Source organism: Nomascus leucogenys, chromosome 7b (assembly GCF_006542625.1).
Source record: "Nomascus leucogenys isolate Asia chromosome 7b, Asia_NLE_v1, whole genome shotgun sequence".
In the NCBI taxonomy this organism is placed as follows: domain Eukaryota; kingdom Metazoa; phylum Chordata; class Mammalia; order Primates; family Hylobatidae; genus Nomascus; species Nomascus leucogenys.
The window spans coordinates 12,002,559-12,024,137 of NC_044387.1; the positions used below are offsets into that span (position 1 = coordinate 12,002,559).

The 21,579-nt window shown below is 50.4% G+C and overlaps 1 protein-coding gene across 1 annotated transcript in view; it reads left to right on the forward strand.

Moving 5' to 3' along the window:
- Window positions 1-4,279: 4,279 nt before the first annotated feature.
- The window catches only part of LOC100607246 (casein kinase I), a 46,102-nt gene continuing 28,802 nt past the window's right edge, over window positions 4,280-21,579 (forward strand). The window contains exons 1-3 of the mRNA XM_030815551.1: window positions 4,280-4,381; window positions 4,794-4,842; window positions 5,160-5,265. The gene's annotated coding sequence lies outside the window, so the exon portion shown is untranslated. The remainder of the gene's footprint in view (window positions 4,382-4,793; window positions 4,843-5,159; window positions 5,266-21,579) is intronic.

Below are 21,579 nucleotides of genomic sequence, written 5' to 3' on the forward strand. Positions count from 1 at the left end.
TGCCCGGCTAACTTTTTGTATTTTTAGTAGAGACGGGGTTTCACCGTGTTAGCCAGGATGGTCTCGATCTCCTGACCTTGTGATCCGCCTGCCTCAGCCTCCCAAAGTGCTGGCATTACAAGCGTGAGCCACCACGCCTGGCTGGGGTTTTTTTTTTAGGTCAATAAAAATATTGGGGAATTAAGCTGGGCATGGTGCCTCACGCCCGTAGTCCCATTGCTTTGGGAGGCCGAAGTGGACAGATTGCTTGAGGTCAGGAGTTCAAGACCAGCCTGGCCTACATGGTGAAGCCCCATCTGTACCGAAACTACAAAAATTAGCCAGGCGTGGTGGCAGATGCTTGTCCCAGCTACCCAGGAGGCTGAGGCAGGAGAATCGCTTGAACCTGGGAGGCGGAGGTTGCAGTGAGCCAAGATGGCACCACAGCACTCCAGCCTGGGTGACAGAGTGAGACTCCATCTCGAAAAAAAAAAAAAAAAAATTAGGGAATTACATAGTATTAGTGGTTGCAAAACCTTGTGAATATACTAAAAGCTACTGACATTTTCTTCTTTTGAGATGGAGTTTTGCTCTTGTTGCCCATGCTGGAGTGCAGTAGTGCAATCTCGGTTCACTGCAACCTCTGCCTCCCTGTTTCAAGTGATTCTCCTGCCTCAGCCTCCTGAGTAGCTGGGATTATAGGCTCCTGCCACCATGTCCATCTAATTTTTGTATTTTTAGTAGAGACAGGGTTTCATCATGTTGGCCAAATTGGTCTCAAACTCCAGAACCTCAGGTGATCCGCCCGTCTCGGCCTCCCAAAGTGCTGGGATTACAGGCTTGAGCCACTGTGCCCGGCTATATATAATATATATAATTTTATATAATATATAAATTATATATTTTATATAATATATAAATTATATCTATAATATTATATATATAATATATAATATATAATTATATAATATATATATTATATATAATATATATATTACAATATTGGTGGGTGGGCCTGATAGCTGACCTCTGTCTTGCAGCTTGACCTCTGGGAAGCTCTGTCCTCCCTGGGTCCTTCCTGGGTGGGCACTGCCAGCCTCAAAGCCTCCTGGATGGGAGGAAGAGGCTCCCCCTCAGGAAGAAGGCACGGTGGGACTCCTGCCCCTCACACTCTGGGTTTCCTTCCACACTGCCTTTTTTTGAAGCTGTTGCCCAAGGGTAAACAAACTCTGCTCCTTGGCTCCCTTTAGCCCAGTGGGGGCTGGTAGCCTTTTAGCCTGGTGGCTGACCAGGAGTCTGCCTAAGAGACCCTGTTGGGCTTAGAACAGAAAGGCCTCTGGCCCTTTCTACACATGTGACTTTGGGAATCAACCTCTCAGACCCTCCTTTCCTCATCTGTAACATGAACAAATAAGAATCCCTACCCCAGGGCTATTGCAAGGATTACATGAAAGGGGCTTATCCTAGATTACAGTAGGTGCTCAACTAATGGGAACTTTTTTTTTTCTTGAATCTCGCTCTGTCACCCAGGCTGAAGTGCAGTGGTGTGATCTCAGCTCACTGCAGCCTCCACCTCCTGGGCTCAAGCCATTCTCCTGCCCCGGTTTCCTGAGTAGCTGGGATTACAGGTGCCTGCCACCATGCTCAGCTAGTTTTTGTATTTTTATTTTTACATTTTTATTTATTTTTATTTTTTAGATGGAGTTTTGCTCTTGTCACTCAGGCTAGAACGCAATGGCGTGATCTCAGCTCACTGCAACCTCCGCCTCACGGGTTCAAGCAATTCTCCTGCCTCAGCCTCCTGAGTAGCTGGGATTACAGATATGTGCCGCCGTGCCCGGCTAATTTTTGTATTTTTAGTAGAGATAGGGTTTCACCATGTTGGCCAGGCTGGTCTCAAAGTCCTGACCTCAAGTGATCCACCTGCCTTGGCCTCCCAAAGTGCTGGGATTACAGGTGTAAGCCACCGCGCCCTGAAACTGGGAACTTTTTTTTTTTTCTTTTTTTTTATTAATATTTTTGCACACAAAAACAATAAACATTTTCTAAAAATACATACAAACAAAAAGATGCGTATCAAACATATTAGGAAGGTTACACATGGGAAGTCGGGGAATAGAAATGGGGGGTGGGAGTTAAAATAAGGTAGAGAGGGACCAACCAACTCAGTGACAACAAAACAGGTCTACCCTGGAGTCATACTCTAATTTTTTCTATTTTCCTCCCTTTCTGATCCTTTATCCCACTTTCTTTTTCTTCCTCTTCCTTCTCCCTCTTCTTTGTCAATTAGAGGATTGAGTTATTATCACTGATCCACATAAAGAAACTGGGAACTTTTTAAGGAATGAAGAAACTCGGCTGGGCGTAGTGGCTCACGTCTGTAATCCCTGCACTTTGAGAGGCTAAGGCAGGCGGATCATCTGAGGTCAGGAGGTCGAGACCACCGGGCCAATGCAGTGAAACCCCACCTCGACTAAAAATACAAAAATTAGGCGGGGTGTGATGACTCATGCCTGTAATCCCAGCACTTTGGGAGGCTAAGGCAGGCGGATCACGAGGTCAGGAGATCGAGACCATCCTGACTAACACGGTGAAACCCCGTCTCTACCAAAAATACAAAAAACTAGCTGGGTGTGGTGGCGGGCGCCTATAGTCCCAGCTACTCGGGAGGCTGAGGCAGGAGAATGGCGTGAACCTGGGAGGCGGAGCTTGCAGTGAGCCGAGATCGTGCCACTGCACTCCAGCCTGGGTGACAGAGCGAGACTCCATCTCAAAAAACAACAACAACAACAACAACAAAAAAAACAAAAAAACAAAAATTAGCCAGCATGGTGGCATGTGCCTGTAATCCCAGCTACTTGGAAGGCTGAGGCAGGAGACTCGCTTGAACCCAGGAGGCGGAGGTTGCAGTGAGCCAAGATTGTGCCATTGCACTCCAGCCTGGGCAACAGAGCAAGACTCTGTATCAAAAAAATTTTTTTTAATTAAAAAAAAGAAATGAAGAAACTTTATAAAAGTGATATAAGCTTATTAGATGTTGAAAAAGCAGGAAAACAGAAGGATAATAAAGAAGCCTCATAGTGCCACCACCCAGAAAGAGTCCTAGTGAACATTTTCCTTCCAGACTCTTCCTTGTGCATAAATTGTTTTGCTTTTAAGTATAGCTGTGACCCTGCTGTCACCACACATTGACATCCTGCTTTTATTCTCTTAATATTATAACATATTTCCTCATATTATTATAAGCTGTTTGTAAACATAACTTAATGCTTGCATAATATTCTATTGTGTGTTTGCTCTGTTAAAGAACCCCCTTCTCTGGACGCTTAGACCAGCCCCAACCCTCCCCATTATAAAGAACTCCACAATGCCTGGGTGCAGTGGCTCACGCCTCTAACCCTAGCACTTTGGGAGGCCGACGTAGGTGCATCCCTTGAGCCCAGGAGTTCAAGACTAGCCTGGGAAACATGGTGAGACCCCATCTTTTTTTTTTTTTTTTTTTTGAGACAGGATCTCACTCTGTTGCCAGGCTGGAGTGCTGTGGTGCGTTCTCTGCTCACTGCCACCTCCGCCTCCCAGGTTCAAGCTATCCTCCTGCCTCAGTCTCCCAAGTAGCTGGGACTACAGGCATGCACCACCACATCCAGCTAATTTTTGTATTTTTAGAACAGACGAGGTTTCACCATGTTGGCCAGGCTGGTCTTGAACTCCTGACCTCAAGTGATCCACCCACCTCTGCCTCCCAGAGTGCTGGAATTACAGGCTTGAGCCCCCACGCCTGGCCAGAGACCCCATCTCTACAAAAGATGGAAAAATTAGAAGGGTGTGGTGCTCGCCTGTAGTCCCAGCTACTCAGGAGACTGAGGTGGGCAGATGACTTGAGCCCAGGAGTACGAGGCTGCAGTGAGCCGTGATCACATCACTGCACTCCAGCCTGGGCTACAGAGCAACACCCTCCCTGCTTCAGAAAAAAGAAAAAAAAAAAAAAGGAAATAAAAAGATCTCCACAATGAACAGGTATTCTGCATGACTTCCTTGGAAGAGATTTCCAGAAATGGAATTGCTGCCCTAAGGCAAACGCTAATTTAAGACTCTTGGGCAGCTGGAACCTGTCCGACAGAGCGGGGACCCTTATCTCTGCCACTACAAGCAGGCTGATATTTTCAAGAAAAAAATTTGCCAAATACAAGCAGTCTCAGATGATACAAAGAAGATGGATACAGTTTCCCGAGCGCAGGTGTCAGATCCAAAGATAACTTGACCCAAACACCCTGATCTCCATGTCCCTATCTCTCTCTTAGGGGTTGGAGCGGGCCCGAGAAAAGTACAGAGTGGGCTGCGAGGAGAAGGAAACAGGGCTTTCAGAGGCTACTCATCCCTCCGAGGTCATCCCTTACTCCAGGTGATCTGAACCTGAAGTCCGAGGCCCCAAGAGTTCTAAGTAACCCAGGGGTGGAGGTGGGGTGGGGGATCCCAGCTCTTTCCGATCTGGGAGATCAGAAAGATGCTCATCTGGGAGAGTGGGACCTCCCCTTTCAGTCCGCCCACCCCCGAGGGCCGCACTTGGAGGCTCCCTCCAAGGCAGGCGCAGCTGATGCCCAGGGCCCAGGCCCTGTGGGGCGTGCGTGCTGGGAAAAGTGTCCCAGCGCCTCATCCCGCAAGCATGAGAACCACGAAACCCCCGGGGCCTGGAAGCCGGGGCGGGGCGGGGCGGGGCCGGGAAGCGGCGCGGGGCTGGGCCGGTGACGTCGCGGCCCCGCCCCCGGCCGGCTCCCTCCTCCCGGAGCGCTCCCCAGCGGAGTCCTCACCTGCAGGCACAGGTGTGCGCACTTCGCATCTCGAAGGCCGGCCAGCAAGCTTCAGGTGAGCGCCAGCAGGAGCTGGGGGTAGGTGCTGGGAGGAGGGCCCGGGGTGGGGGTCCTCATTCGACGGAGAGGAGAACCGGGTCAAAGCAGAGGAGGAGGAGGTGGGCGTGGGTCTGTGGAGATATTGCCTGCTCCCCGCAATCCTCCCTTGCCTCTGGGTTATAGTCACGTTGTCCTGAAAAGGTAGACTTTGGAGGGAATTGAAGGAGAGGAAGTTGAAGAGGAAGCAGCAGGTTTCCAAATATTTCAACCACAAATGTATTGTTATCATTCTTCTTCTTATTATTATTTATTTGTTTGTTTTGTTTTTTTGAGACGGAGTCTCACTCTGTTGCTGGCACGATCTCGGCTCACTGCAACCTCTGCCTCCCGGGTTCAAGCCATTCCCCTGCCTCAGCCTCCCCAGTAGCTGGGATTACAGGCATGCACCACCACGCCCGGCTAATTTTTGTGTGTTTTTAGTAGAGACAGGGTTTCGCCATGTTGGCCAGGCTGGTCTCCAAACTCTGACCTCAGGTGATCCGCCCTCCTCGGCCTCCCAAAGTGCTGGGATTACAGCCATGAGCCACCGCACCCAGCCCTATCATTCTTTTTATTATTAACATTATTATCACTGGTGCCTTTTCTTTGTTGTAAAACTGTATGCTGATTGACTATTTGGCAAATGTAGAAAAGTAGGAAAGAAATCATCCATAGTACCAGGACACAAACAATCACTCTGGATATTTTGGTGTGTTTCCTTTCAGTCTTTTTTCCATGCACAACCATTTTCATATAATTTTATCATACTGTATCTGCAACTTTTATGTCATGCTTTTCCCTTGAATATTGTGTCATAAGCATTTTCTCGTTGTTGTGAGTCATCTGTGTATGTGGAATCATTGTTTTAATGGCTGCATAATGTAACATTTGAGAGATTGGCCATGGTTGGGTACCATTCTGAACACTCCATGGAAGATTATGAAGGGAGACAGGGAGATGTAACAGAAAAAAAACAGGCCAAGACCTCCACCACCAACACTGGGATCTGGAGAAAGACCTTTGCTCTCTGTAACCATGAGTTTCCACATCTGGAAAGTGGGTACATAGAGCTACCTCCCCGGGGTGTTGTGAAGATTAAATGAGCTAAATTATGTAGGCCCTGTCCCCACAAACACCACCATCATGGGTCTGGCAGAAAAAGGGTCTGCATGTTTGTGTGTTTGTAGAAAGGACTTGGACCAGCCGAAGGTGCTGAGGGACCAGAAAACGGGAAGCGCTGGGGAGAGAAGGATGAAGATGAGCTCTTGGGAAAACCCCGAGAATGGAGACATCTCTAAGTCTGGGCCAGTGGACATGAACCACTAGGTCGGTCCATATCCGCTTTGTGTGAGCCGGGAGCAGACAGGATCCCTGACCCAAGGCCAATGACCTCCAGGCCTCCAGATGGGTTCACCCCCTTGGGATGAGCTTCTGGGCAAGCTTCAGAGTGAGGGGATTGGAAGAAAAATAGGAAGGGGTGAAGGTGGGGCATAGTAACCAACCCCTTATACAGATGAGGAAACAGGCTCAGAAGACAGGTGATTTGTTCAAGATCCACATGGGAAACAGTAACCGAGTCGGTTTGGCCCCCAGGGCTCCTAACTCCCTCAGGGGTGTCTACACCAAATGCCTGGATGGGGGAGTTGGGGAGAGGAGGATGTCAGGGCTGGGTCATCAGCTGTACTTGTACCAGGCTAATCTTTGCTTAGAGAAAACAGAAGTCTCTCTGCTTTGGGCCTCCGTTTCCTCAAGTGTGAAATGGGAATAATAACTCCCCAGCTACCTACTTACCAGGCCCTCCTCCCACTTTGAAAGGCCTGCTCAATCTCTGACTGTCCACGCCCACCCTGGCCCCTCATCTTCTTAACTCCCTGGCCATCTTCAGAGGGGGTCTGGGTACTGGGAACCTGTGGCCACACCTCAGTGGGGTGGGAAATCTGCATTTCCCAGAGCCATCCATTTCTAGACCCTGGGGGGCTTGCTCTGTTTCTCTATCCGGTCTTTTTTGTAATATGCACCCACAGCACGCTCTCACTGGATGAGAGAGAAAGGGCTCTGACCCCTGGTGGGAGTGTCTGAGCATTAAGATAATCTTGTAGAAAGGGTCTGTGACCCCCCCTCAAGGTCATCCCTTTCTGCCTGGCTTGCCACTCCAGGACAGGAATCTGGCTAGCAGGCTCCCCTAACAATTGGGTATCCAGGGGTCTCTGATGTTCTGAAACAGAATTAGGACAGTTATCTTCCAATTCACAGAAAATTGGAAGTGGTTCATGACATAGTCACAATGTTAGTCATTTGGAATAACAGCACCAGGACCCAGAAGCAAGTCGCTGCCTTGGGCCTGGGAAATGACACTTTCTGAAACTTTCACAGCCCCACAATATGCCTGTTCAAAAATCAGATAGCTAATACTTATTGAGGACCTCGTGTGGCTGTCTCTTGTTCTAGGCACTTTAGAGTCATTCTATGAAATAGATACATATTATTTAATTTAATTTAATTTAATTAATTAATTTGTTTTTGAGATGGAGTCTCCCTCTGTTGCCAGGCTGGAGTGAAGTGGCGCGATCTTGGCTCACTGCAACCTCCACCTCACGGGTTCAAGCGATTCTCCTGCCTCAGCCTCCCAAGTAGCTGGGATTACAGGCACACGACACCACGCCTGGCTAATTTTTTAATTGTAGTAGAGACGGGCTTTCACCACGTTGGCCAGCCTGGTCTCGAACTCCTGACCTCAGGTGATCCACCTGCCTTGGCCTCCCAAAGTGCTGGGATTACAGGCATGGGCGACAGAGGGAGACTCCATCTCAAAAAAAAAAAAAAAAAGATACTGAAACTGAGGCACAGAAAGGTTAAGTAAGTTGCCCAAGGGAAGCCAGGATTCAATCCCAGCCTGTCTTAACTCCAGGCCCCCTCATCACTAGGCTACACTGCCTCTCTAACCTAAGAGGGTGTCTGACACACATCTGTGTTCTCAAAGACATCTCTCTGTTGTCTTCTGCACAAAGCATCAGAGCTTTCCCGGAGAATCCCTGCACTCTGTCAGTGTCTACTGACATCCCTGTCTCTGTCTTAGCCCTGCTCACACTAATTTATAATGACCAGTTCCTAGGTTTGGGTCTCCTTGAGTAGGTCAGCTCCACCATGCAAGACCCATGTACATTTCACCTCTGGACCCACTGAAAGGCCCAGCCAGGCCCAGCTCTGTAGCTGAATTAATAACTCTAGCCAGGCCAAGGCCCTGTAGCTGAATTAATAACCGCAGCTACTATTCACATGCCAGGCTCTGAGGTACAGGCTTTATGCACAGCAGCTCTTTGATTTTTTATTATTATTTTTTGAGATGGAGTCTGACTTTGTCGCCCGGGCTGGAGTGCAGTGGCACGATCCCGGCTCACTGGAACCTCTGCCTCCAGGGTTCAAGCGATTCTCCTGCCTCAGCCTCCCAAGTAGCTGCGATTACAGGCACCTGCCATCATGCCCAGCTAATTTTTGTATTTTTATAGAGATGGAGTTTCACCGTGTTGGCCAGGCTGGTCTTGAAATCCTGACCTCAGGTGATCCACCCTCCTCAGCCTCCCAAAGTGCTGGGATTACAGGCATGAGCCACTGCGCCTGGCCACAGCAGCTCTTTTAATCCCCACTGAGGTGAGTGCTATTGCCACCGCCATTTCTTTTTTTTTTTTTTTTTTTGAGACGGAGTCTCGCTCTGTCGCCCAGGCTGGAGTGCAGTGGCGCAATCTCGGCTCACTGCAAGCTCCGCCTCCCGGGTTCACGCCATTCTCCTGCCTCAGCCTCTCCGAGTAGCTGGGACTACAGGTGCCCGCCACCACGCCTGGCTAATTTTTTGTATTTTTAGTAGAGACGGGTTTCATCATGGTCTCGATCTCCTGACCTCGTGATCCGCCCGCCTCGGCCTCCCAAAGTGCTGGGATTACAAGCGTGAGCCACCGCGCCCGGCCAACCACCGCCATTTCTTAAATGAGGAAACTGAGGCTTAGGAAGGTCCTATAAACTCATCCAGCCACATAGCCTGGAGCTTAAAGTAGCCAATTAAAGATTTGAATCCAGCCTCTTGAAGCAGAGTATTTTTTTTTTTTTGAGACAGGGTCTTGCTCTGTTGCCCAGGCAGGAGTGCAATGGCGCGATCATGGTTCACTGCAGCCTCACTGCAGCGGAGTCATGGCTCACTGCAGCCTTGACCTCCTGGGCCCAGGCGAGTCTCCCACCTCAGCCTCCCAAGTAGCTGAGGCCATAGGCATGCACCACCATGCCCGACTAATTTTTTTTATTTTTGTAGAGAGAGTCCCCTATGTTGCCCAAGCCTGATCTTGAACTCCTGGGCTCAAGTGATCATCCTGCCTCGGCCTCCCAAAGTGTTGGGATTACAGGTGTGAGCCACTGCACCAGCCTGAAGTAGTCTTTACCATTGCTGCCCCTCAAGTGAGAACTCATTCCAGGGATCTCCAACACTAATGCAAACTGTGGTTGCATACCCCATCTGGGAAATATTTTTGATCTGCAGGACTACATATGAAAGGAAACAAAATAAAGACCAAAAACACCCCACAAAAATATTTCTGAGCATTCATTTTGTATTTAATTGTATATTTACTATTTATAACTTAGGTATATATGTTCTGCTATGTTCATAAGCACATTATAAAACATATATTAGGGGCCGGGCACAGTGGCTCATGCCTGTAATCCCTGCACTTTGAGAGGCTGAGGCGGGCTGCTCACTTGAGGCCAGAAGTTTGAGACCAGCCTGGCCTACATGGCAAAAACTCATCTCTACTGAAAATGCAAAAACTCATCTCTACCGAAAATACAAAAATTGGCCAGGTGCAGTGGCTCATGCCTGTAATCCCAGTACTTTGGGAGGCCGAGGTGGGTAGATCACCTGAGGCCAGGAGTTCGAGACCAGCCTGGCCAACATGGCAAAACCTCACCTCTACTAAAAATACAAAAATTAGCGGGGCGTGGTGGCTTGCGCCTGTAGTCCCAGCTACTTGGGAGGCCGAGGCAGGAGAATTGCTTGAACCCGGGAGGCGCGGGTTGCAGTAAGCTGAGATTGCGCCATTGCACTCCAGCCTAGGAGACAGAGCCAGACTCCGTCTCAAAAAAAAAAAAAAAAAAAAAAAAATAGCCCGGTGTGGTGGCACAGGCCTATAGTCCCAGCTACTCGGGAGGCTGAGGCATGAGAATCACTTTAACCTAGGAGGCAGAGGTTGCAGTGAGCAGAGATAGAGCCACTGCACTCTAGCCTGGGCAACAGAGCAAGACTCTTCTCAAAAATAAATAAATTTTTAAAAACCTACATTGAAGTAGAATATTTAGAATATTTAGTGGGCTCAGATTAAAAACTAAAGAATACAAATTCTGATTTTTTTTCTTCTTACACCCCACTGGATTAGTTAGTGAACCTACTGGGGTGCAGACATCTGCTTGGGAGTCAGCTACCTTAACGGTCACCAGAATCCCTGTGCTTGTGGAGTGGTGATCCGACTTGTGGTGTCCTGAGAGGGGGGTCCAGTTACCATGCACTGAGGGAGACAAAGGCAGAAGGTGCCCAGTCCCCAAGGCAGGGTGAGGCTCCAGGCTAGGTCTGGAGAGGTAAACAGAAGTCCTTCCTAAGCGATTTTTTTTTGAGATGGAGTCTCACTCTGTCACCCAGGTAGCTAGAGTGCAGTGGTGCGATCTTGGCTCACTGCAACCTCTGCCTCCCGGGTTCAAGTGATTCTCCTGGCTCAGCCTCTCGAGTAGCTGGGGCTACAGGCACACGCCACCACGCCCGGCTAATTTTTTGTATTTTTTAGTAGAGATGGGGTTTCACCATCTTGTCCAGGCTGTTCTTGAACTTCTGAGCTCAGGCAATCTGCCCTCCTTAGCCTCCCAAAGTGCTAGGATTACAGGGATGAGCCACCGCACCTAGCCAGCTTTTTTTCTTTCTTTTTTTGAGACGGAGTCTCTGTCTCCCAGGCTGGAGTGCAGTGGCATGATCTTGGCTCACTGCAAGCTCCGCCTCCTGGGTTCATGCCATTCTTCTGCCTCAGCCTCCCGAGTAACTGGGACTACAGGCGCCTGCCGCCACGCCCTGCTAATTTTTTGTATTTTTAGTAGAGATGGGATTTCACTGTGTTAGCCAGGTTGGTCTTGATCTCCTGACCTTGTGATCCACCCGCCTCTGCCTCCCAAAGTGCTGGGATTACAGGCTTAAGCCACTGCACCCGGCCATTTTTTTTTTTTTTTTTTTTTTTTGAGATGGGGTTTTGCTCTTTCACCCAGGTTGGAGTGAAGTGGCACGATCTTGGCCCACTGCAACCTCCACCCTCTGGGTTCAAGCGATTCTCCTGCCTCAGCCTCCTGAGTTGCTGGGAATAGAGGTGCCCGTCACCAAGCCCGGCTAATTTTTGTATTTTTTTTAGTAGAGATGGGGCTTCGCCATGTTGGCCAGGCTGGTCTCGAACTCCTGACCTCAAGTGATCCACCCGCCTTGGCCTCCCAAAGTGCTAGGATTACAGGCGTGAGCCACCGTGCCTGGGCAATTTTTTTTTTTTTTTTTTGATGGAGTCTCGCTCTGTCACCCAGGCTGGAGTACAGTGGCACAATCTCGGCTCACTGCAGCCTCTGCCTCTGGGGTTCAAGTGATTCTCCTGCCTCAGCCTCCTGAGTAGCTGGGACTACAGTTACGTACCACCACGCCCAGCTAATTTTTTGTATTTTTAGTAGAGACAGGGTTTAACCATGTTAGCTAGGATAGTCTTGATCTCCTGATCTCGTGATCTGCCCACCCCGGCCTCCCAAAGTGCTGAGATTACAGGCGTGAGCCACTGCACCCGGCCCTTCCTAACTTTTATGCATTATTTGGTCAGATTCTCTTAAACTCCCTGAGCCTCAGGTTTCCTCCTTCTTTTTTTTTTTTTTTTTTGAGACAGGATCTTATTCTGTTGCCCAGGCTGGAGTGCAGTGGCATGATCTTGGCTCATTGCAGCCTCCATCTCCTGGCCTCAAGCGATCCTCTCTCCTCAGCCTCTTGAGTAGCTGGGACCATAGGCATGTGCCACCATGCCCAGCTAATTTTTTTATCTTTTGAATAGAGACAGGGTCTCCCTTGTTGCCTGAACTGATCTTGAACTCCTTGTGAACCTCAGGTTTCTACCTGCAAAATGGGCGGGGTGATCTCCAGCTCACAGGATTCCTGTGGCATTAAACCAGATTCAGTGCTGAGCACCCAGTGTGGAGGCTGCACGCTGTCCATCCAGTAAATCCTAGTTTTTTTCTCTCTTCTTGTCCATGGGCAAAACTCTAAGTTGTTCTGAGCAAAGCCATTGGATAAATCTCCTAGTCAGCTCCTAGGATTAGAAATCCTCTTACCTCTCCCATCCTCTTCAGCCTTCTCCCGTGAGGGAGGCCTGGGTGCCATTTGACTGATCTCCCCACAGCGGGCCTCTCCCACCCCCAAATATCTGAGGTTCCTACCATTCAGCTATTGCTCAGGGCTGTTCCTTCCCCCAGCCAACCACCATCCAAATCCCACCTACATTTATTTATTTATTTATTTTTTATTGAGACCAAGTCTTGCTCTGTCACCCAGGCAGGAGTGCAGTGGCACAATCTTGGCTCACTGCAACCTCTGCCTTCCTGGTTCAAGTGATTCTCCTGCCTCAGCCTTCCGGGTAGCTGGGACTACAGGGCCCGCCACCACGCCCGTTAATTTTTTGTATTTTTAGTAGAGACGGGGTTTCACCACCTTAGCCAGGATGGTCTCTAGCTCCTGACTTCATGATCCGCCTGCCTTGGCCTCCCAAAGTGCTGGGATTACAGGCGTGAGCCACCATGCCCATGCTCAGCCTGCTTTCTTTCTTTTTTTTTTTTTTTTTGAGCCAGAGTCTCACTTTGTCACCTAGGCTGGAGTGCAGTGGCGTGATCACGGCTCACTGCAACCTCTGCCTCCCAGTCATGCTGAGGAGTGCCTCAGCCTCCTGAGTAGCTGAGATTACAGGCATGCACCACTACCACGCCTGGTTAATTTTTTTGTATTTTTAGTAGAGATGAGGTTTCACCATGTTAGCCAGGCTGGTCTTGAACTCCTGGCCTCAAGCAATCTGCCTGCCTTGGCCTCCCAAAATGTTGGGATTACAGGCGTGAGCCGCCACGCCCGGCACCCATCTACTTTTTTTTTTTTTTTTTTTGAGATGGAGTTTCTCTCTTGTTGCCCATGCTGGAGTACAATGGCGTGATCTCAGCTCACTGCAAGCTGAGGCTGGAGTGCAATGGCATGATCTTGGCTCACTGCAACCTCCACTTCCCAGGTTCAAGCGATTCTCCTGCCTCAGCCTCCCAAGTAGCTGGGATTACAGGCACCCGCCACCATGCCTGGCTAATTTTTTGTATTTTTAGTAGAGACAGGGTTTCTCCATGTTGGTCAGGCTGGTCTTGAACTCCTGACCTCAGGTAATCTGCCCGCCTCAGCCTCCCAAAGTGCTGGGATTACAGGCATGAGCCACTGTGCCCGGCATCCCACCTACTTTCAAGTCCTGCCTCCTCCCTTCCACCCCAGTGTCAACTTCAGAATTTCTCTATAGACAGGGCTTAGGGAGACAGTCCGATGGCAGGGGAAGGAGGGGTCGGAGACTTGTCTCGATGCTGTATTTGTGTAGCACTTCACATAAAATTACAAGAATAGCAACTGCCCACATCACAAAATGCCCAGGGCGAAGGGAGAGGGCTGCTTGCCAGCCATTAGTACCACCACTGGCCCCAGACACTGACTTTCCTGCAGTGGTCACTGTCTAACGTATTCTCTCAATACTGTAGGTCCCTCTTTTTTCTAGTGTCTCTTCAGCCTCTCCTGTCGGATCGTCAGCTCCTGGCAAGCTGGGGCCAGCGTAGACCTCTGAGGCCCTGCAAGGAGTTGGCATCAGGAAATGCTTGTGGGTGAACGTGTGATGTGGCAGGATGATGAGTCGCACCAACTATGCCGAGCGAGGAGCGCTGCTGCGGGCATCGGGATTATTAGTCGCAGCAATCATCCTCATTCCCAGAGCCCGGCTAATGAGTGGTTGTGTGACCTGGGAACGGGAAGCCCTGGCTTCTCAGAGGACAGAAGGAGCAGGTTTGGGCGCTGGTTGACTGCAGCACAAACAAGGGATGTTGTGATGAGCAGAGGGGTCAGAGGAGCCCATAGGGCCGGGGGTGACAGAGCAAGCTGAGGGAAGGAAGCAGGCAGGGGTGAGCTGGAGGCCAGGCACGGGCAGCCCTTTGGGGGTGCCGAGGATTTATGTAGTGCTCCCTGCTCCTGGAGACACGTGACAGGCGCTCCTGGCTCCTCTGGGAGTTGCAGCAGCACAGGGAATGCTGAGTGGAGCAGGAGGACAGTCAGCCACAATGAGAAGGGGTGGGTGGGGCAAGGTGGCCCTGAGGGAGGGCTGTTAGGGACCGTCTGGCCCGGGATGGAAAGTGTTAGGCCCTGCCTTCATTCCCGAGATCACACACACAACATCACCATTGCACAAGTATTTACGGGGCACCCATGACCAGTTGGGTCCCCACAGGAGCACCTATGGGAGATTTCTGTCTTGGAGAGACCCTAAGAGCATTAAAAATAGACAAGTTAATGTTTCGGCCAGTCAAAAGTACCATGAAGAAGATAAAGCAGCTGGCCGGGCGCGGTGGGTCACACCTGTAATCCCGGCACTTTGGAAGGCTGAGGCGGGCGGATCATGAGGTCAGGAGTTCCAGACCAGCCTGACCAATATGGTGAAACCCCGTCTCCACTAAAAATACAAACATTAGCTGGGCATGGTGGTGCGCGCCTATAATCCCAGCTACTCAAGAGGCTGAGGCAGGAGCATCGCTTGAACCCGGGAGGCAGAGGTTGCAGTGAGCCAAGATCACGCCACTGCACTCCAGCCTGGCGACAGATTGACTCCGTATAAAAAAAAAAAAAAAAAAAAAGCAGGGTATCCTCAGTACAGGAAGGACAGAGGGGAAGGAAGCCCACTGAAGACCAATCAAGGAGGGCTTCTGTGCAGAGGTGACTTTTGAGTTGTGATCTGAGCCTTGAGTAGGGGGCAGTCATGGAGGATTCGGGGAGATCATTGTAGGCAGAGGAACAGCCAGGCAAAGGCCCTGAGGCATGGTGAGATGACAGACAGTGAGGGAGGGAGAGTGAGGTTTGAAATGGGATCTGAGGCAGGCAGGGGCTAGATCATAGCAGGCCCTGGGAAAGAATGTGAATTTCATGCTAAGGGAAGAAGGAGCCACTGGTGCATTTTCAGTAGCCACGGTCAGATCTCAGTGGTCAATAGGCCACTGTAGTATCCAAGTGGAAGACACACGTGGTGAGAGTGGCTGGGTTCAGAATCCAGTTGGGAGGTAGAGCTCATGGGAGCTGCTCAGGTTTTGAATATGGGGGTAAGGGGTGCGGGGAGAGCCATTTCCCACTGAGCCCAGATTTGTCACCTCAAGGTCTTTCTCAACTTAGTGCCCAGGATGTGGAGTGTAGGGTCCATGCCCATCCAGCCCTGCCCTTAGCTTCAGCTGGGGAGACTGAGAGCTTTAGCGCTCACTTTGTCCAGCTCCTCAGAGAAGGGCTGTGGATTCTCCAAGGTCACGCTAAAATTCAGACTGACCGGGGACCAAACCCAGACCTTGCTACCCTGCCCTGCTGCCTCTCCGCTGAAGATGGAAGAGGAGGGAAGAAGCCCTGGCAGGAGTGACCTGACCGGGCACGGCCCAATGGTGAGCCCGGGAGAAGTGCTGAAAAGAGAGCCTGGGGCCAAAGCTGTGCCCTGGGAATAGTCAGGGGTGGGTCAGATGTCATGGAAGGGTCTGGGGACAAAGAGCCAAGGCCTAGCTGGGTGAGGAGAGGAGCGTGCCCCAGGACAGCATCTTCAGGCTGGCAGGGCCGGGGGCGGGGGGACCTCTGGAGCCTGTGGGCCATGGACCCTCCATGAACAGGGCCTGAAAAGGGGAGGACGCTGAGAAGCTTCCCACAGGGGCCTTCGAGAGCCAAGACCAAGATGGGCAAGGCTAGCAGCTCCCCTGCACCTAACTAGGTTTGCATATCTCCAACTCCCACCGTAGAAGGGGCTGGCGGTGGCCCCTCCAGAGGAAGGGTGACAAAAGGAAAGGAGAGGCGGGGGATACAGCCTGCAGGGCTCAGGTGCTTAGAGGAGCCCAAGTCAGGAGCCCTGCATTGAACTCTGCTCTGCTCCTAAGAATGGCAACATTGTAATGTAAGCATCTTCCTCTTACTTAGGGCTGCTTCTGGGCTACACTGTTTTTGTGATTTATATTATCCCCATTTTACAAATGAGACTCAGAGTTTCAGGAACTTGCCTAATGTCACACTGTTACAAAGTGGTAGGATACTATTTTTTTTGTTGTTTTGGAGACAGAGGAGTCTCCCTCTATTGCTCTATCGCCCAGGCTGGAGTGCAGTGGTGCAATCTCAGCTCACTGCAACCTCTGCATCCTGGGTTTAAGGAATTCTCCTGTCTCCCAAGTAGCTGGGACTACAGTCACCACCACCATGCCCGGCTAGTTTTTTTTTTTTTTTTTTTTTGTATTTTTAGTAGAGACGGGGTTTCACCACGTTGGCCAGGCTGGTCTGGAACTCCTGAGCTCAGGCAATCCACCCACCTTGGCTTCACAAAGTGCTGGGATTACAGGCATGAGCCACCGTGCCTGGCGGCAGAATACTATTTGAAGCTAGCTTTTTTTTTTTTTTTTTTTTTTTGGGAACAGAGTCTTGCTCTGTCACCGAGTCTGCAGTGCAATAGCGGGATCTCGGCTCACTGCAACCTCCGTCTCCCCGGTTCGAGTGATTCACCTGCCTCAGCCTCCCGAGTAGCTGGGATGACAGGCGCACGCCATCATGCCCAGCTAATTTTTGTATTTTTGGTAGAGACAGGGTTTCTCCATGTTGGCCAGGCTGGTCTCAAACTCCTGACCTCAGGTGATCCGTCTGCCTCAGCCTCCCAAAGTGCTAGGATTACAGGTGTGAGCCACCGTGCCTGGTCACAGAATGCTATTTGAAGCTAGCTTCTTAACCATGTGGAGCTGCCATCACATGCTGTCTGTGACCTTGGACAAGGCGCATTCCCTCATTGGGCCTCAGTGTCTCTATCTGTAAAACAATGGAGGGGGACCAGGTGTGGTGGCTCACCCCTTCAATCCTGGCACTTTGGGAGGCTGATGGGGGAGGATCACTTGAGGGCAGGAGTTCGAGACCAGCCCAAACAACGTAGTGACCCCATTTGGGCAACATAGAAACCCTGTCTCTATAAAATAATAAACAAAATTAGCCTGTGGCCGGGCGCAGTCGCTCACGCCTGTAATCCCAGCACTTTGGGAGGCTGAGGCAGGCAGATCACCTGAGGTCAGGAGTTTGAGATCAGCCTGGGCAACACGGTGAAACCCCGTTTCTACTAAAAAAAAAAATACAAAATTAGCTGGGTGTGGTGGCACATGCCTGTAATCCCAGCTACTTGGGAGGCTGAGGCAGGAGAATCGCTTGAACCTGGGAGGCGGAGGATGTGGTGAGCTGAGATCACACCATTGCACTCCAGCCTGGGCAACAAGAGTGGATCTCTGTCTCACCAAACAACAACAACAACAACAAAATTAGCCTGCGATGGTGGCGTACGCCTATAGTCCCAGCTACTCAGGAGGCTAAAGCAGTAGGATCGCCCGAGTCCGGATTTCGAGCCTGCAGTGAGCTATGATCATGCCCCTAAGTTCCAGCCTGGGTGACACAGCAAGACCCTGTCTCTAAAAAACAAAGAAACAAACAGAAAATGAAAAAAGCAGTAGAGTGGAATAAATGAAGCTTGTAGCTCTCCCAGCTGGAATCCACAGTTCCTTCTGTAGCGGATGGGTTCAGGGGCAGGAGCCTGATGGGGGACACCTAGGACTCTTCTTGAAATTATGTCCACAGCGGGGCATGGTGGCTCACATCTGTAATCCCAGCACTTTGGGAGGCTGAGGCAGGTGGATCACCTGAGGTCAGGAGTTCGAGACCAGCCTGACAAACATGGTGAAACCGCATCTCTACTAAAAATACAAAATTAGCCGGATGTGATGGCACACGCCTGTAATTCCAGCTACTTGGGAGGCTGAGGCAGGAGAATCACTTGAACCTGGGAGGCGGAGGTTGTAGTGAGCCGAGATCGCACCATTGCACTCCAGCCCGGGCAGCAAGAATGAAACTCCATCTCAAAAGAAAAAAAGAAACTATTTCTTCCACTAGCCTGGGAGAGTAGTTAAGGGCACAGACCCTGGCCGGCCACCCCCAGCCCCAGCCCCCGAGGGTGCAGTGAGTGCTGACCTTGTCAGTACAGGCCACATGTCTCTAAAGAGCCTGGCGCACAGTGGGTGACAGCACTTGGAGTTGGTCAGAGATCAGGAGGCTGTCACTTCACGGTCCATTCATTCACTCATCCAGCAAATCTTTGTTAAATACCTCCTATATGCAAGAATAGATCCTAGATATTGGTGACACAGTGGTGCCCAAAATAGCATTAACTCCTTCCCTTTATGCAGCTTGGACCCCAAAGTAAGGAATGCAGACAAAAAAATAAAAATTCCCTGCAAGCATGTTAGATAGTGATGTAGAGTTCCCTTCAGAGCATGTTAAATAGTGATACAGGCCAGGAGAAAAAGAGACAGGCAGCAGAGGCCCGGCCCGGCACGGTGACTCATGCCTGTAATCCCAGCACTTTGGGAGGCCAAGGATGGTGGATCACCTGAGGTCGGGAGTTCAAGATCAGCCTGACCAACATGGAGAAACCCTGTCTCTACTAAAAATACAAAATTAGCCGGGCGTGGTGGCACATGCCTATAATCCCAGCTACTTGGGAGGCTGAGGCAGGAGAATCACTTGAACCCGAGAGGCGGAGGTTGCAGTGAGCCGAGATCGCGCCATTGCACTCCAGCCTGGGCAACAAGAGCAAAACTCTATCTCAAAAAAAAAAAAAAAAAAAAAATAGAAACAGACAGCAGAGAAGGGGAAGGCAGTGACCCATGAGGGTGGGGTTTTATTATTATTATTATTATTTTATTTTTAGTAGAGATGGGGTTTTCCATGTTGTCCAGGCTGGTCTCGAACTCCTAACCTTGTGATCTGCCTGCCTCGGCCTCTCAAACTGGTAGGATTACAGGCATGAGCCACCGAGCCTGGCCTATTTTTTTTTTTTTTTTTTTTTTTTTTTGAGATGGAATCTTGCTCTGTCATCTAGGCGGGAGTTCAGTGGCACGATCTCAGCTCACTGCAACCTCTGCCTCCCAGGCTGAAGCAATTCTCCTGCCTCAGCCTCCCAAGCAGCTTGGGATTACAGGCGCACACCACCACACCCAGCTAATGTTTGTATTTTAGTAGAGATGGGGTTTCACCACGTTGGCCAGGCTGGTCTCAAACTCCTGACCTCAAGTGATCCACCTGCCTCAGCCTCCTAACCAAAGTACTGGGAGTACAGGTGTGAGCCACTGTGCCTGGCCTTTATTATTATTATTTTTTAATTATTTATTTATTTTTATTTTTTGAGACATGGTCTCACTCTTTCTTTTTTTTTTTTGAGACAAGGTCTCACTCTGTTGTCCAGGCTGGAGTGCAGTGGTATGATCAAGGCTCACTGCAGCCTCAACCTCCTTGGGCTCCAGTGATTCTCCCACCTCAACCTCCCAAAAAAAAAAAAAAAGCTGGAACTACAGGCATGCACCACCACACCCAGCCACCATGCTCAGCTAATTTTTGTACTTTTTGTAGAGATAGCATTTGGCCATATTGTCCAGGCTGGTCTCGAACTCCTGAGCTCAAGCAACACCTGCCTCTGCCTCCCAAAGCTCTGGGATTACAGGCATGAGGCACCGCCTGTGGCCCGGCACTAGGATTTTAAATTGGAGGACTAGGCCCAGACGTGGTGGCTCATATCTGTAATCCCAGCTTTTTGGGAGGCCAAGGCGGATGGATTACCTGAGGTCAGGAGTTTAAGACCAGCCTGGGTAACATGGTGACACCTCCATCTCTACTAAAAATACAAAAATTAGCCAGGTATGGTGGTGGGCGCCTGTAATCCCAGCTACTCTGGAGGCTGAGGCAGGAGAATTGCTTGAACCCGGGAGGCGGAGGTTGCAGTGAGCCGAGATCGGGCCACTGCACTCCAGCCTGGGAGACAGAGCAAGACTGTCTCAAAATAAATAAATAAACTGGGAGACCAGGAGGGCCTACCTGTGAAGGGGACTTGAGGAAGGTGAGAGGTGAAGGGGGTTGGCGCCCTGTGGGAAGAGCGCACCAGGCTGTGGAAACAGCCCCTGCTAAGGCCCTGTGGCCAGAGGTTCATTCCACGGGAGGCCAGTGAGGCTACATGGCTGTGAGCAAGAACAAAACTTACAGGAGCTGAGGTCAGGAGAGCCAGGTGTGGGGAGTGGAGGACAGATCCTGGAGGGCCGTTTTCAGGCCAGCCCTTGATGTTTAGTAAATCTATGAGTCCTTAGTGAAGACTGAGATTCCTGGGGGAGGTACTGAAATCTTTCTGGGTTTATCTGCAGCCATATCTTCATTATCTGGGAATTCCAGGGCTGTCCTTGGGATCCCAGCCCAGTGCTCCTGCGTGCCAAGTGGTCTTGAAGGGTCTGAAATAGGGAGCAGGTAAAAAATGTCAGTTTGGGAACACAGTGGCTCACACTTGTAATCATAGCACTTTGGGAGGGCGAGGCAGAAGGATCACTTGAGCCCAGGGTTTCAGATCAGTCTGGGAAACACAGTAAGACCCCATCTCTATAAAAAATTTAAAAATTAGCTGGGTGGGTGGTGTATGCCTGTAGTCCCAGCTACTTGGAAGGCTGAGGCAGGAGGATCGCTTGAACCCAGGAATTTGAGGCTACGGGAGGTATGATCCTGCCACTGCACACCAGCCTGGGTGACAGAGTGAGCCTCTAAAAAAACAACGACAAAAGCCAGTTTGGAAAGGTGGTGTGAGAACCACTATTCCTGAACCAATGCAGAGCAGCTGAAACCCAGGGTGGGCCCCTTGGGAGCTGGAACTTCACCCCACACCTATTCTAGCCTGATTTCATCTTCTTGTTGGCTTGCAGAGAAGGTGGCTAGGGGACCTTTGCCACACCCTTGGGTTTTTTGTTTTGTTTTGTTTTTTATTTATTTTTTTGAGACGGAATCTTGCTCTGTCGCCCAAGCTAGAGTGCAATGGTACAATCTCGGCTCACTGCAACCTCCGCCTCCTGGGTTCAAGCGATTCTCCTGCCTCAGCCTCTCCAGTGGCTGGGATTACAGGTGCCCGCCACCACGCACAGCTAATTTTTTGTATTTTTAGTAGAAACGGGGTTTCACCGTGTTGGCCAGGCTGGTCTTGAACTCCTGACCTCAGGTGATCGCCAGCCTTGGCCTCTGGAAGTGCTGGGATTGCAGGGGCGTGCCCGGCCCCCCCCTTGGGTTTTAAAGTTAGGAGTTAAAGCTGAGAGGAATCACTGTGAACCAAGTCGGAGAGAGAAGCCAGGCTGTGGCGCTGCTGGAACAGGTAAGGTTTTTTTTTTTTCCACTTTGGACCAGTCTCCCCTCCTCAGCTGGGTTTTGTGTCATGGTTTGCCTTCCCTTACAGCTTCGCCGCAAAGCTCTTTGGAAGGGCCCACAGACAGGTCTTCCAGGGATAGGAAGGACAAGGACTTGGGCCCACAACTCAGGCAGTGGACA